The sequence below is a fragment of the Myotis davidii genome, unplaced genomic scaffold (genome assembly GCF_000327345.1).
Source record: "Myotis davidii unplaced genomic scaffold, ASM32734v1 scaffold355, whole genome shotgun sequence".
Classification (NCBI taxonomy): Eukaryota; Metazoa; Chordata; class Mammalia; order Chiroptera; family Vespertilionidae; genus Myotis; species Myotis davidii.
The window spans coordinates 326,530-338,998 of NW_006286818.1; the positions used below are offsets into that span (position 1 = coordinate 326,530).

General features: G+C 48.1%; 1 protein-coding gene and 1 long non-coding RNA gene across 3 annotated transcripts in view; one reads left to right on the forward strand and one right to left on the reverse strand.

Moving 5' to 3' along the window:
• LOC107182277 overlaps window positions 1–1,438 on the forward strand; it is a 17,004-nt gene extending 15,566 nt beyond the window's left edge. Inside the window, exon 3 of the long non-coding RNA XR_001512991.1 lies at window positions 1,409–1,438. This is a non-coding gene — a long non-coding RNA (uncharacterized LOC107182277). The remainder of the gene's footprint in view (window positions 1–1,408) is intronic.
• POU2F3 (POU class 2 homeobox 3) overlaps window positions 1–12,469 on the reverse strand; it is a 90,082-nt gene that overhangs the window by 59,067 nt on the left and 18,546 nt on the right. The window lies entirely within an intron of this gene.

Sequence of the window (12,469 nt, forward strand, 5' to 3'; positions counted from 1 at the left end):
CTTGATGCAGTGTTATTTTATAGATTTAGTCAGTTACTTTGATCAGCTACCCAGAAACCTTAGAGTCATTTTTGACTCCTTTCTCTCTTTCCATATATTTAATCCATTAGCAAATTTTATAAGCACCACATACAAAATATATCCAAAACCTGATCATTTTGCATCATTTTCACCTGGATTATTGCAAATCTAAATCATCTCCTGTTTCTGCCTTTGCCCGTCAACTGTTCTTAGCTCAGCAGCCAAAGAGATTCTTTCAAAGCATTAGTCATAAGTTAGATTCTCTTCTTTGCTCAGGATTTTCAAGTGGTTTTTGATTTCCCATCTTCTCATCTTCACGATCCCCTACATCTCCTATAAGGATCATGGCGTAGTCCATGGGTGGGCAAACTTTTTGACTCGAGGGCCACAATGGGGTCTTAAACTGGACCGGAGGGCTGGAACAAAAGCATGGATGGAATGTTTGTGTGAACTAATATAAATTCAAAGTAAACATCATTACATAAAAGGGTACTGTCTTTTTTTCAATAGTTTTATTCATTTCAAATGAGCCGGATCCGGCCCGCAGGCTGTAGTTTGCCCATGGCTGGGTTAGCTTCTATATTTGTAACAATGGCTTAGAGTTGCAGCTCAGAGGCCGGCAGCGGCAGGCGGGGAACATTGGAGTCCTCTGTCACTGAAGCAAGCAAGCCTCATGTTCGCTTCCAGCTGCCCAGCTGCTGGCCGCCATCTTGGCTGGCAGTTAATTTGCATATTGCCAATGGGAAGGGTAGCAGTCGTACACTAATTACCATGTTTCTCTTTTATTAGATAGGATAATGGAGGATGTCTTAGACTTAGCAATCAGACAAGAAAAATAAAGAAAAGGCATTCAAATTAGAAAGGCAAAAGTAAAACTCACTATTTGCAGATGACATGATATTATACATAGATAACCCTAAAGATTCTACCAAAAGACTACAAGAACTGATAAATGAATTCAGTAAAGTAACAGGGTAAAAAATTAATAGTTGGATATTTTTGCATTTTAATCACCAATTATGAACTATTAGAAAGAGAAATTAAGAACATACTCTCCCTCTTTTTCTCCTTGGCTGCTTAAAGATTGGCCACTCTCATGAACAACACACCAACTATCCAGACCTGGAAGTTCATATCCAAGAGGCTATTGAACAGAAACAAATGCTCATTAACATCCTTCAGCCAGGACATGCAATAGTACCTAAGAGAGAAAGATGGGAAAACTAGCCAAAATGCACAAGCCCACACCTGATGCCATCTTTGTATTTGGATTCAGAAATCACTTTGGTGTTGGCAAGACAATTGGCTTTGCCATGATTTATGATTCCTTCAGTTATGCAAAGAGAAATGAACCCAAACATAGATATATAGTCATGGCCTGTCTGAGAAGAAGACCTCAAGAAAACAGCGAAAGGAATACGAGGACGGACTGGGAAGGCCAGGAAGGCCGGCTGGTGCTGCAAACAGTGGCTGGAGGCTGGACACCACGAGTAAAGGTTCTTCAGCGACTTTATCTGTGGTGACTGCAGATTTCCCACGAGCGGATTAATGAACTACCTTTAAGTAAAAAGAAAAAGAAAACAACCCCATTTAAGTACAATTGCATCAAAGGACCTGTACTCAGAAAACTATAAGACATTGAAGAAAGAAATTGAAGAAGATGCAAATAAATGGAAGCAAACACAGCACCCATGGATAGGAAGACTTAATATTGATAAAATGTCTATACCACTCAAAGCAATCTAGAGAGACAATGCAATCCGTATCAAGATACCAGTGGCATTTCTCACAGAACTGCAACCAACAATCCTACTATTGACATGGAACTAAAAGAGACCCCCGAGAGCCAAAGGAATCCTGACGGGAAAGAACACCTGCCATCAAACCGTACCACAGGCCACAGTGCTCGCAGCAACATGGACTGGCATGGAACAGACACACAGATCAATGCGATGGACACGAGGCCAGGCGTAAACCAACAGCAATAAGGTCAATTAGTCTAGGGCCGTGGTGGGCAAACTGCGGCTCGCGAGCCACATGCGGCTCTTTGGCCCCTTGAGTGTGGCTCTTCCTAAGCCTTAGGAGTCCCCTAATTAAGTTAATAACAATGTACCTACCTATACAGTTTATGTTTAAAAAATGTGGCTCTCAAAAGAAATTTCAATCGTTGTCCTGTTGATATTTGGCTCTGTGGACTAATGAGTTTGCTGGGCTAGGACAACATAGGCAAGACTATGCAATGGGGTAAAGGCAGTCTATTCAATAAATGGTGCTTGGAAAACTGGACAACACATGCAAAAGAATAAAACGGAGTCACTGCTTCATACCACACATAAGAAGAAACTCAAAATGGATTTCAGACTTAAACGTAAGACTACAAACCATTCACTCCTAGAAAAAAGTATAGCAGTAAACTCTCCAACGTTGCTCTTAGCAATATTTTTTTGGTGAGTATCCTCAGTTAAGGGAAATAAAAGTAAAACTGAACAAATGAGACTCCACGGAACTAAACAGACTATACACAGCAAAGGAAACCATCAGCAAAACAAAAAGACAACCTACTGAATACGAGAAGATATTTGCCAATGACACAGCTGATAAGGAGTTAATATCCAACATACATAAGAAACTCAGACAACTTAACACCTGAAAGACAAATTATCCAATTAAAAATGGGCAGAGGACCTGAATAGACACTTTTCCAAAGAGGACATGGAAATGGCCAATAGACATACGAAAAGATGGTCAACATCACTAATCTCCAGGGAAACACAAGTTAAAACCACCATGAGGTAGCACCTCGCACCTGTCAAATGGCTACCATCTACAAACAGCAGACAGGTGTTGGCAAGGGTGTGGGGAAAGGGAACCCCTGGGCACTGTCGGTGGGATCGTCAATTAGTGCAGCCACTGTTAAAAGCCATTATGGAGTTTCCTCAAAAATTAAAATAGAGCCATTGTATGGCTCACGAATTCCACTTCTGGGTGTTTACCTGAAGAAATCCAAACACTAATTCGAAAAGACATGCACTCCTGTGCTCATTGCAGCATTAGGTACGATAGCCACGGTCTGGAGCGCCTAGGCACCCGCTGACAGGTGTGGGGACAAAGAAGACGTGGTGCATACGTGCGGGGTCATCACTCAGCCACAGAAAAGGGTGAGACCTTCCATTTGTGTCAACACGAATTACATAGCGGGTATCAGGCTAAGTGATAAAAGTCACACAAAGAAAGACAAATACCAGAGGATTTCACTTATATGTGGAATCTAAAAAACAAATAGAAACCAGTATAGACACAGAGAGCAAAGCGATCTCTAGAGGGAAGGGGCTTGGAGGATTGGGCGAAAAGGGTGAAGGGCTGAAGCAGCACAAACTGGCAATTACAGACCAGTGAGCATAGGAGCACAGTCAGTGACACTGCGATGGCCTTGTGCAGGCCAGGGTGCTGGACTTAGCGAGGTGATCATTTCCTAAGTTATATGTACATGTATACAGTCACTATATTGTACACTAGACATAATCTAATATTGTGTGTCAACTGTATTTGAAATTAAAAAAAAAGATGACTATTACATACCATACACCCAGAGCCTAGCACTCTGCTTAACAGAGAGCTCAAAATATATTGATTTAATCTATGACAAAGGAGGCAAGAATACGCAATGGGGTAAAGACAGGAGCTCAAAATATCTTGATTTAATGAATGAATTAATGAACAAGTGAATACATTCAGAACTTGCAATCAGAAAATTCTTCTGCTTTTCATTGGACCTTCAATAGCATTGGAATAAAGTCCACATTTCTTAGAATAGGATGGAATTAGTGCCCCGGGCAACCTGGTTTCTGCTCACCAGTCTGCTTCGTCTTCTGCCACTCACTGTCCGCTGCCTTCCTCCCAGGCACCCTGCACGGCAGCCCATCGAATGCTCACTCATGTCCAACTGCACACGCTCATGGGCCCATGCCCTCCTGCACAGTCCCGTTCACATAGCCCCTCCCCGGTGGAGCCAAGCAGCCTCTCCGCCAGCCACGGGTGCACATCCTGTGCTCCCTTATTGGTCGGTGTGCTCTTTCTCCCCCTAGGCCAGGGGCTTCTTGAGAACTGGGACGATGACACTCATTCTTATGCCCTCAATGGCCACCACAGGTCCTAACATAGGTCAGAGCTTGAGATATGCCTGTAGATGAACAATCCCACCTTTAGGGCTCCCTGCCTTCTCCGACATCAAATCATGTTTCCTCCTCCTCTAGGTCAAAAGGTCGTTACTCAATTAAAGATTGTCTTGTGTTACACACACGATGCCTGTAGAGGAATGGATTTCTCTAAGACTGCGGTCGCCACCCTTTCGGGCCTCACGGACCACCAGTGGTCCGCAGACCATGGGTTGGCGACCGGTGCTCTAAGAGAATCATCTGAAGTATTTTTGTTGTTGATGTTAATCCTCACCCGAGGACATTTTTCCATTGATTTTTAGGGAGAGTGGAAGAGAGAGAAAGACAGAGAAACACATCGATTGGTTGCCTCCTGCACACACCCTGACTGGGTCCAGGCGGGGAGGAGCCTGCTACCAAGGTACCTGACCTTGATTGGAATCTAACCTGGGACCCTTTGGTCCACAGGCCAACACTATCCACTGAGCCACATGGCTAGGGCTCCTCTGGAGTTTTCACTGAAGCCCTTTTCTCTCTGCTCTGTTCTAAACAACGGCCAAGTGCGGCCTTTCCTGGAAGGTTGTGAGGCGTCTCCAAGAGTGACGGGGCCAGCAAGGCGAGAGAAGAGGACGAGGGCCTATGGGAGCCCAAGAATGAGGACTACGGCAAGGCATCAAGTGAGCTCTGGATAGCAGCCCGATTTTGAGATCAACTAAGGTGACATATAAAATCTGGGAGGGGAGATACGTGTGGGAAGGGCCCACAGACTGAAATTAGCTGCCTTGAAAGGGTCGACTTAAAAGTAAAATTGCTTTTACCTTTAAAAAATCTTTTCACACCATTTTAAAAGTGGACTGATAATGAGAAATTTTTAAATTTGACAAAAGATCAAATTCATTCATTCTACAAGTATACATTAAGCATTCTCCATATGCCAGGCACTGTTCTAGTCACTGGGAATATAATATTGAACAACATAGCCCGGCTGGTGTGGCTCAGGGGTTGCGTGTTGACCTATAAACCTGGAGGTCACAGATCGATTCCGGGTCAGGGCACATGCCTGGGTTGTGGGCTCGATCCTCAGCATGGGGCATGCAAGAGGCAGCCGATCCATGATTCTCTCATCATTGATGTTTCTATCTCTCTCCCTCTCCCTTCCTCTCTGGAATCAATAAAAACATATTAAAGAAAAATAAAACACAATGAATTCTTATCTGCACTGGTATCTCTGCCTGATTGTCCTTGAACCCTGGGCTAACTACATGGTGGGACCTCCTGGGAGACTGAGCCCATGACCCTCCAGGAAGGTGGGGAGGGGCCGGCCGCTCAGCACAGGGCACTGGTAGGGGCTGCGTTCCACACAGCGGTTTCCATGCTGACCTGATCCCACTGCTCAGGGGGTAGGAGTTTTCTCAGGAGACATGGCTTTTCTCCTGGTCCACAGCCCGTGAGAAGGAGCTCGGAGCACGTGGGGGTCCCAGTGGAGACTCGGGGACGCAGGCGAGCAGCGGCATTAGCTAACACGATGCTGACACTGTTGATTCTTCCTCCAGGCCTGCTGAAAGGGAACCACCTCGCCCACGTACTGCCCAGTGGCTCTGGCTTTTCTCCCAGGGCCCACTGTCTCGCTCCACCGGCGCCTGCGCCTCTCCACTGTCTACAGGAAAGGCCGGACCCTCGCGCTTCCCATGGAGAAGAGGCGGCCAGTGTTCCCAGGCTCTGACACAGTGAGGGAGGCGCCTGCCTTCTCAGAGGAAGGAAGAGATGCAGTTGCCACATTGTGTGAGACGCTGGTCCACGGGGACTTCTTCTGCCCCTGAGAGATGCTACCTGCAGGAGCAATGAGATGGGCCAGGAAAGAATCCTGCACTTGAAGTCCAAGGACGGGAGTGCCAGCCTTGCCCCCCACCCCCGCCCCAAGGGCAAGGCAAGTCATTCTGGAGCCTCAGGTTTTCTCAATGCCAAAATACGGTCACAATTCCCAATCAGGCCACTTCCCAGGGATCTGGTAAAACTCCGGGGAGATGGAGCTGGTGACCGAGCTTTGGAAGCTGGGAAGCATTGTCGTGGGTTCTGGGCTGTTTCTCTAGGCCGAGCCTAGTCCTGGGCCAGGTGCTTGGCACGTTCTGTCCCCTCTGACTGTACTGCCCTTCTCTCCCTAGAAAACACGCAACCACCCTCCAAACCCGCTCGAATGCCACATCCCCCTTGAAGCTTCTCCGAGCACAACAGGGGTTTCCTTCTCTGTTTCCACGTCTCTCGTTTCCGTCTCTTAGAGCCCATGCCACACTGTGTAGAGTCTGTCTGTTTCCCTCAGGAAAGGGTGAGCCCATGGGCCTCTTTGCATCTCCTTGTATGTGGGTTATTAGATCTTATTCCTCTTTGCACCTTGAGGGCCTGAACCTGTCCAACACAGCGTAGGTGCAGGACCACTGTGTTTGATCCAAAAGGCGGAGGCACGGCTATGGAAGCACCGCCTGAGAGCTGAGGGATGCAGGCCCTCTTGGTGCCACCGCAGAAGCCTGAACACGTTCGTTCTCCAAGCACTCGCTCCTCTTTGGAAGGCAGTGACCACTTGCAGAAAAACAAGGCAGGACACACCCATGGAGACGCAAGGACATTATTTTAAAGTCGAAGAACACTGAGGTCCCGTCCAGAGGGGCCGCACCCCCGAGGCCACACCGCTCAGAAACCTGTGTCAGCATCAAAACCTGGATTTCTCATCCTTTACTCACACAACTTTCCCAGTAACTGCACTGCATTCACTGTCCAGCACAGAGAAAACCAGGGTAAACGTTAATGAACAGCTTAGAGGGTGGACAGGATGGAGGGTGGACAGGATGGAGGGTGGTTGAATTTGGGAGCGATTCAAAGCACAGAGTAAGATTCATACCGAAAACTGGACAATGGAGTCAGGATTAGAAGGTATTTTGGTAGATTCTAATCAGAGGCCTAAACCAACAAGAGAAAATGTAACAGGAATTAGTGCATTCAGGGTTAAAAGTCGCCTCTATAAGAAAAGATAGGGACGGTGAACTGCACACTTAGAAATGGTGAAGATGGCAAAACTTATGTTTAAATTTTATGTTTTGTTTAAATTTTATGTTATGTGTTGTTTTGCCCCCAGTAAAAATTAGAAAGGAATCTTAAGGTTTTGTTTTAATTGGGAACTCTGCTTTGACAAGTACTCTGACCCAGAAATCTACTTTTCTAACTTACATTGGGTAGTAAAATGCAACAGTCAAATTACAGTCTGCTCAATAGGACCCCGCCATCCCACGTGTCGGCATATAGCCAAAGAAGATGTGAACAGGCCATTGAAGAGTTACCTACACTTCCATGTTCATTGTAGCGTTACTCACAACAGCCAAAATACGGACACACCCTGTGTCCCTCCTCAGATGAACAGACGAAGAAGGTGTGGTACAGCATACATACAATAAAATATTCTTCCACTGTGAAAAGTAAGGAAACCCTTCCATGTGCAACAATATGAATGTACCTTGAGGATATTATGTTATACCAGAGGCCCGATGCACGAAATTCGTGCAAGAGCAGGTCTTCCTCCCTCCGGCTGCCGGCACCCGCTTCCCTCTGGCACACGGGACCTGCTGCAGCCCGTGGGTTGGTGGCCTGGGCCTCCCTCTGTGGGGCAATCATGGGGTGATGGCCAAGCCCTTGACCAATCACATCACACCTGCCTTGGCTGGCCTGGCACCAGTGGGGTCACAGCGGGGTCCTGCTGTTCGGCTGTTCGGTTGATTTGCATACTACGCTTTTGTTATTAGGATGAAATAAGCCACACAGAAAAAGACAACACTGCCGGCCATGCATGCATAGTGTCACTATGCGTGGAATCTACAAGAAAAAAGTCAGCCTCACAGAGCAGTGGTAGCCAGGGAGCGATGGAGAAGCTGGTGAGAGGGTGCTGACTTTCAGACGTGACTAAGTTCTGAGGACGCACGGAAACATAGTGACCAGGGGGCTAACACTGTGTTGTACCATTGAAACTTGCTAAGAGAGTAGAACTTAAATGTCCTCACACACAGAGAGAAAGATAACGAGTGAGGTGACGCAGGAAATAATAGCGAGACGGGAGGACCCTTTCACCAGGTGCACAGGCGTCACCATGATGTGCACACCTTCTCCCACCTGTCAGGTGCTCTGTGATGCTGGAAGAGACTGTCTGCTACAACCTGAGCTTCTTCACCAATAACCCACCTCACAGTGGAGTTACCGATAGAAATAAGCATCGCTGACACACAAGGTGATTAAAAGGTCAAGTATGCATAGTTTAAGAGACTTGACTATTGAGATATCTATATGCCGCCCTGGCCGGTGTGGCTCAGTGGACAGAGCGTTGGCCTGTAGACTGAAGGGTCCCTGGTTCGATTCCGGTCAAGGGCATGTACCTCGGTTGCAGGCGCCTCCCTGACCTGGGCTCTGGTCAGGGCTCCTGCAGAGGCAACCAATCAATGTGTTTCTCTCACATCGATGTTTCTCGGTCTTTCCCTCTCTCTTCCATTCTCCCTAAAAAAAAAGGCAATGGCAAAATATCCTCCGGTGAGGATTAACAACAAAACAAACAAACAAACAAAAGCTGCCTGCTTGTTGTATTTCACATTTTTTAAGAGGCCCACTCTCAGAGAATCTAACGCATTTCCCACCTAAAGTTCACAGGGCAGCCTCGCTGCTGCTTAGGGCGGGCGTCGTGGAATCAAACACGCCGCACACCCTTGAGGGGAGGGAGGGGGAGCTGGGGCCGGAAAACCATGTACAAAAAGAGCTCCTGCTGACCAGGCTCGGTGCCGGCCTGGCACGTATGGCAGGCGTGCGCACAGGGCCGCGCGTCCGAGCATCAGCGGGCGTGCGGGTCAGTGCAGGTTCCGCCGACAGCATCAGGACAGGCCAGGCTCCAGTGTTTAAAAGGCCCCAAGGAACTGGGCAAAGAGCATGAAGACCAAGATGGTAGAGAACACAGATACCACCCACCTACCACCCACCAGGCAGAGAGGGTGCGCAGCTCAGAGAACACGCACCTGCAGGCCAAGCCCTCTGCCGGGAGTGCTGTGAGAGGAAATGGGCGCTTTTTTTTTTTTTTTTTTTTTTTTTTGTTTCCAGGGAATTTTTTAATGTGATCATGGTATTATTGTTAAAGAATGAAAGGTCTTAGAGATGCATGCTGCCATACTTAGGATTGACATGCAATAATGTCCATAATGTATAAGAAAATGTTCCAGCAACAAGACTGGCAGAAACCTGATGGTTGTTATGAGTAGGCAATGAGTATATGGGGGTCAGTGTATTTGTCTCTACTTTTGCATGTATTTGAAAATGTCTACAATAAAAAGTTAAAAATAAAGTATTTTGCCCTAACCGGTTTGGCTCAGTGGATAGAGTATCGGCCTGCAGACTGAAGGGTCCCAGGTTCGATTCTGGTCAAGGGGCATGTACCTTGGTTGCAGTCACATCCCCAGTAGGAGGTGTGTAGGAGGCAGCTGATCGATGTTTCTCTCTCATCGATGTTTCTAACTTTCTATCCCTCTCCCTTCCTCTCTAAGAAATCAATAAAATATATATATTTTTTAAATAAATAAAAATAAAGTATTTTGCAAAAATGGATAGGGCAAATAAATGTGCCAGATAATAATTATTAGATTATTAATTATATTTGTGAAACTGTGTTCTCTCTTTCCTGTATGTCTGAATTTTTACTTTTCTGTATTTTTATTTTTCAAAATAAAGGTTTTAAAAAACCACTTAATGAGGAAACACTTGAGATCACGTGGCATGGGGCCTCGGACATAGCACGCGCGTAAAGAAACTCCAGTGGGCTTCTCCTTCCTCCCCAGACACTGGCCCGGGAGCCACACAGCCATGCCTGCAGCGCAGAGCAGAGCAACAGCCACGGGAGACGCCTGAGAAGCAGGCTTCACCTCCTCATGGAAAACGTGTTCACACGGAGTGTCCCATCGACGGAGCTTCTGTTGCGAGGAATAGTGAGCAAAGGCTGCTTAGTTCAGGGGTGTCACTGAGGTGCTTGTTTAATTAAGGGGCAAGCTAGCATCAAGAGGGGGTCTCAGGTGACTTCTGAAACTTCTTCCATCTCAGAAGTCTTTTTTTAATAACTTCTTTTATTATTGATTTCAGAGAGGAAGAGGAGAGAGAGAGAGAGAGAGAGAGAGAGAGAGAGAGAGAGAGACATCAATGATGAGAGAGAATCCTTGATCGGCTGCCTCCTGCACGCCCCCTACTGGGGATCGAGCCAGCAACATGGGCATGTGCCCTTAGACCGGAATCGAACCCGGGCCCTGTCAGTCCACAGGCTGACACTCTATCCACTGAGCAACACCAGCCAGAGAGATGAGGTGTTCCTATTCACTCTGTTTTAGGTGAAGAAACTGAGCCTCAGCAAGGGTAACGATAAAAAGTGGCGGTTTGGGGGACGATCATGCAGGGGAGACAAAACCCACGCCTCCAACACGGTGTGAGGTCTTCCTCCCACCCGAGCACAGATCCACTGCTAGCGTCTGAAGACTCGCTAAAGCCCCCACTTAGCATCCCTGTCCCGCACGGTTCCCGCCCGTCTGTACTGAAGAGCCTCCCTCGGAGTGAGAGGCAGGGCGGCGGGGAGAGGGAGTCCTTAGAAAATGACAGTTAGTGACCAAAAGAGAGGAAAGGCTCCCGGAATTAGTGGGGAGCCCAGGCTCCTAGATTGCCGGGAGCCGGTCCATCCTTGCTGTTTCAGGGACCTGGCATATATGGCATACTGTTCTTAATATGTTTGCTCACCTTCTTGGCACTATGTGTTTTAACCAAGGTCACCTCTCTGAGAAAGGTTGTTTCCCCAGGTAGAGATTTTCCCCTGAAGTTAGGGAGGGAATAAAACCCCTTCACTAAGTGCCAGGCGGGTAATTAATCTCTTTAACTACGAACAATCATGCTTAAGCTACATAATCTTTACTCCCTGGAATGGAGATAAGAAAAGCCCTAACCTTTGGAATAGAGATTGATAGGATTGAATCAACTGGTATAAATACAGATGTAACAAGACAACACGAGACAGAACTTAGAAGACAGAACCTACACAGAACCTAGAGACAGAAGAACTTTGCTGGAGAGAACATGGCAAAAGATCCTGGACAGAACCTGCCTACAGAACTTGGTTGAAGAACCTAGACAGAACCTGGCTGAAGAACCCGGCTACAGAACCTGGCGACCGAACCTGGCTGGAGAACCTAAACCGAACCTGGCTGGAGAACCTAGCGAGAGAACATGGCTACAGAACCTGGCTAGAGAACCTGGAGAACCTGGCTGGAGAACCTAGCAAGAGAACATGGACACAGAACTTGGCTGGAGATTGTGGGTAGAGATCCTGGCAAGGCTGCTGATCAACTGAACGCTGTCTCTGTGTCATTCCTTCTCACCGACTCCGTCCACACCTTTGGGGACCCCTGGACCTGCTGGGGCAGAACCCCAGCACTAGATGAGCCTCCTGAGGCCAGGATGGACCTAATGCCCAGCAGAGTCCTGATGACAGAGGCCAAGGATGGCTCTGCAGGAGGTGCCTGGGGGTCAAGAGCAATGTCCACTCTGCCCTCCACTCTACATCGGCAGGCAGGCTGGGGCTGGAGGGACCCCTGCTCCTGGGGAGACAGGCTGGGGCTGGAAGGGCCCCTGCTAAGCAGATGCAGGAGTCTCCCTGGCACCAGCCGGGCCCCTCGCCCTCAGCTCAAAGGCCCTGATTTGCATGGCTTTGGCAGCGGGGATGTGAGTTTGCCCGGGGAGTAACTTTCTGGGCAAGGGAGGTGGAAGCACAGGAATGAAGGGCTGTGCGAGCAGGATTGTTCACTTCTGCCGTGAACACTGCAGGGCGCTCGCTGGGCACGGCCAGCCTCTCCGGGCTCTGACGGCCCCTCCTCCCAGCTCCCGACCAGCAGAGCCCCGTGCCTGCCAGGGACATTCTGTGGCCACCTGGCAACTGCCTGGCGCTTGCTGGGACAGCAGTGACCGAAGTCACCAGATCCTTCGAGACACTGCTGGGCAGCCAGCCACACCCGAGGCTCCCAGTGCGGCCACTCACCGCTGTGGACACAGCTGTCCAGGACCCCATGGACATACTTGCTTTCCTATGACTTGAGATTCCAACTAGGAGCTGGGAAGCACTGCCCAGTGGTCAGAGCTCTGTAGGACAATACAGGAAAACTTGCTTTCCACACGACTCTGGGCCAGTGGCTTACTTTCGGTGGCCTTCAGTTTCCCTCGAGTATGAAAACAAAACAGGGTCTGCATTC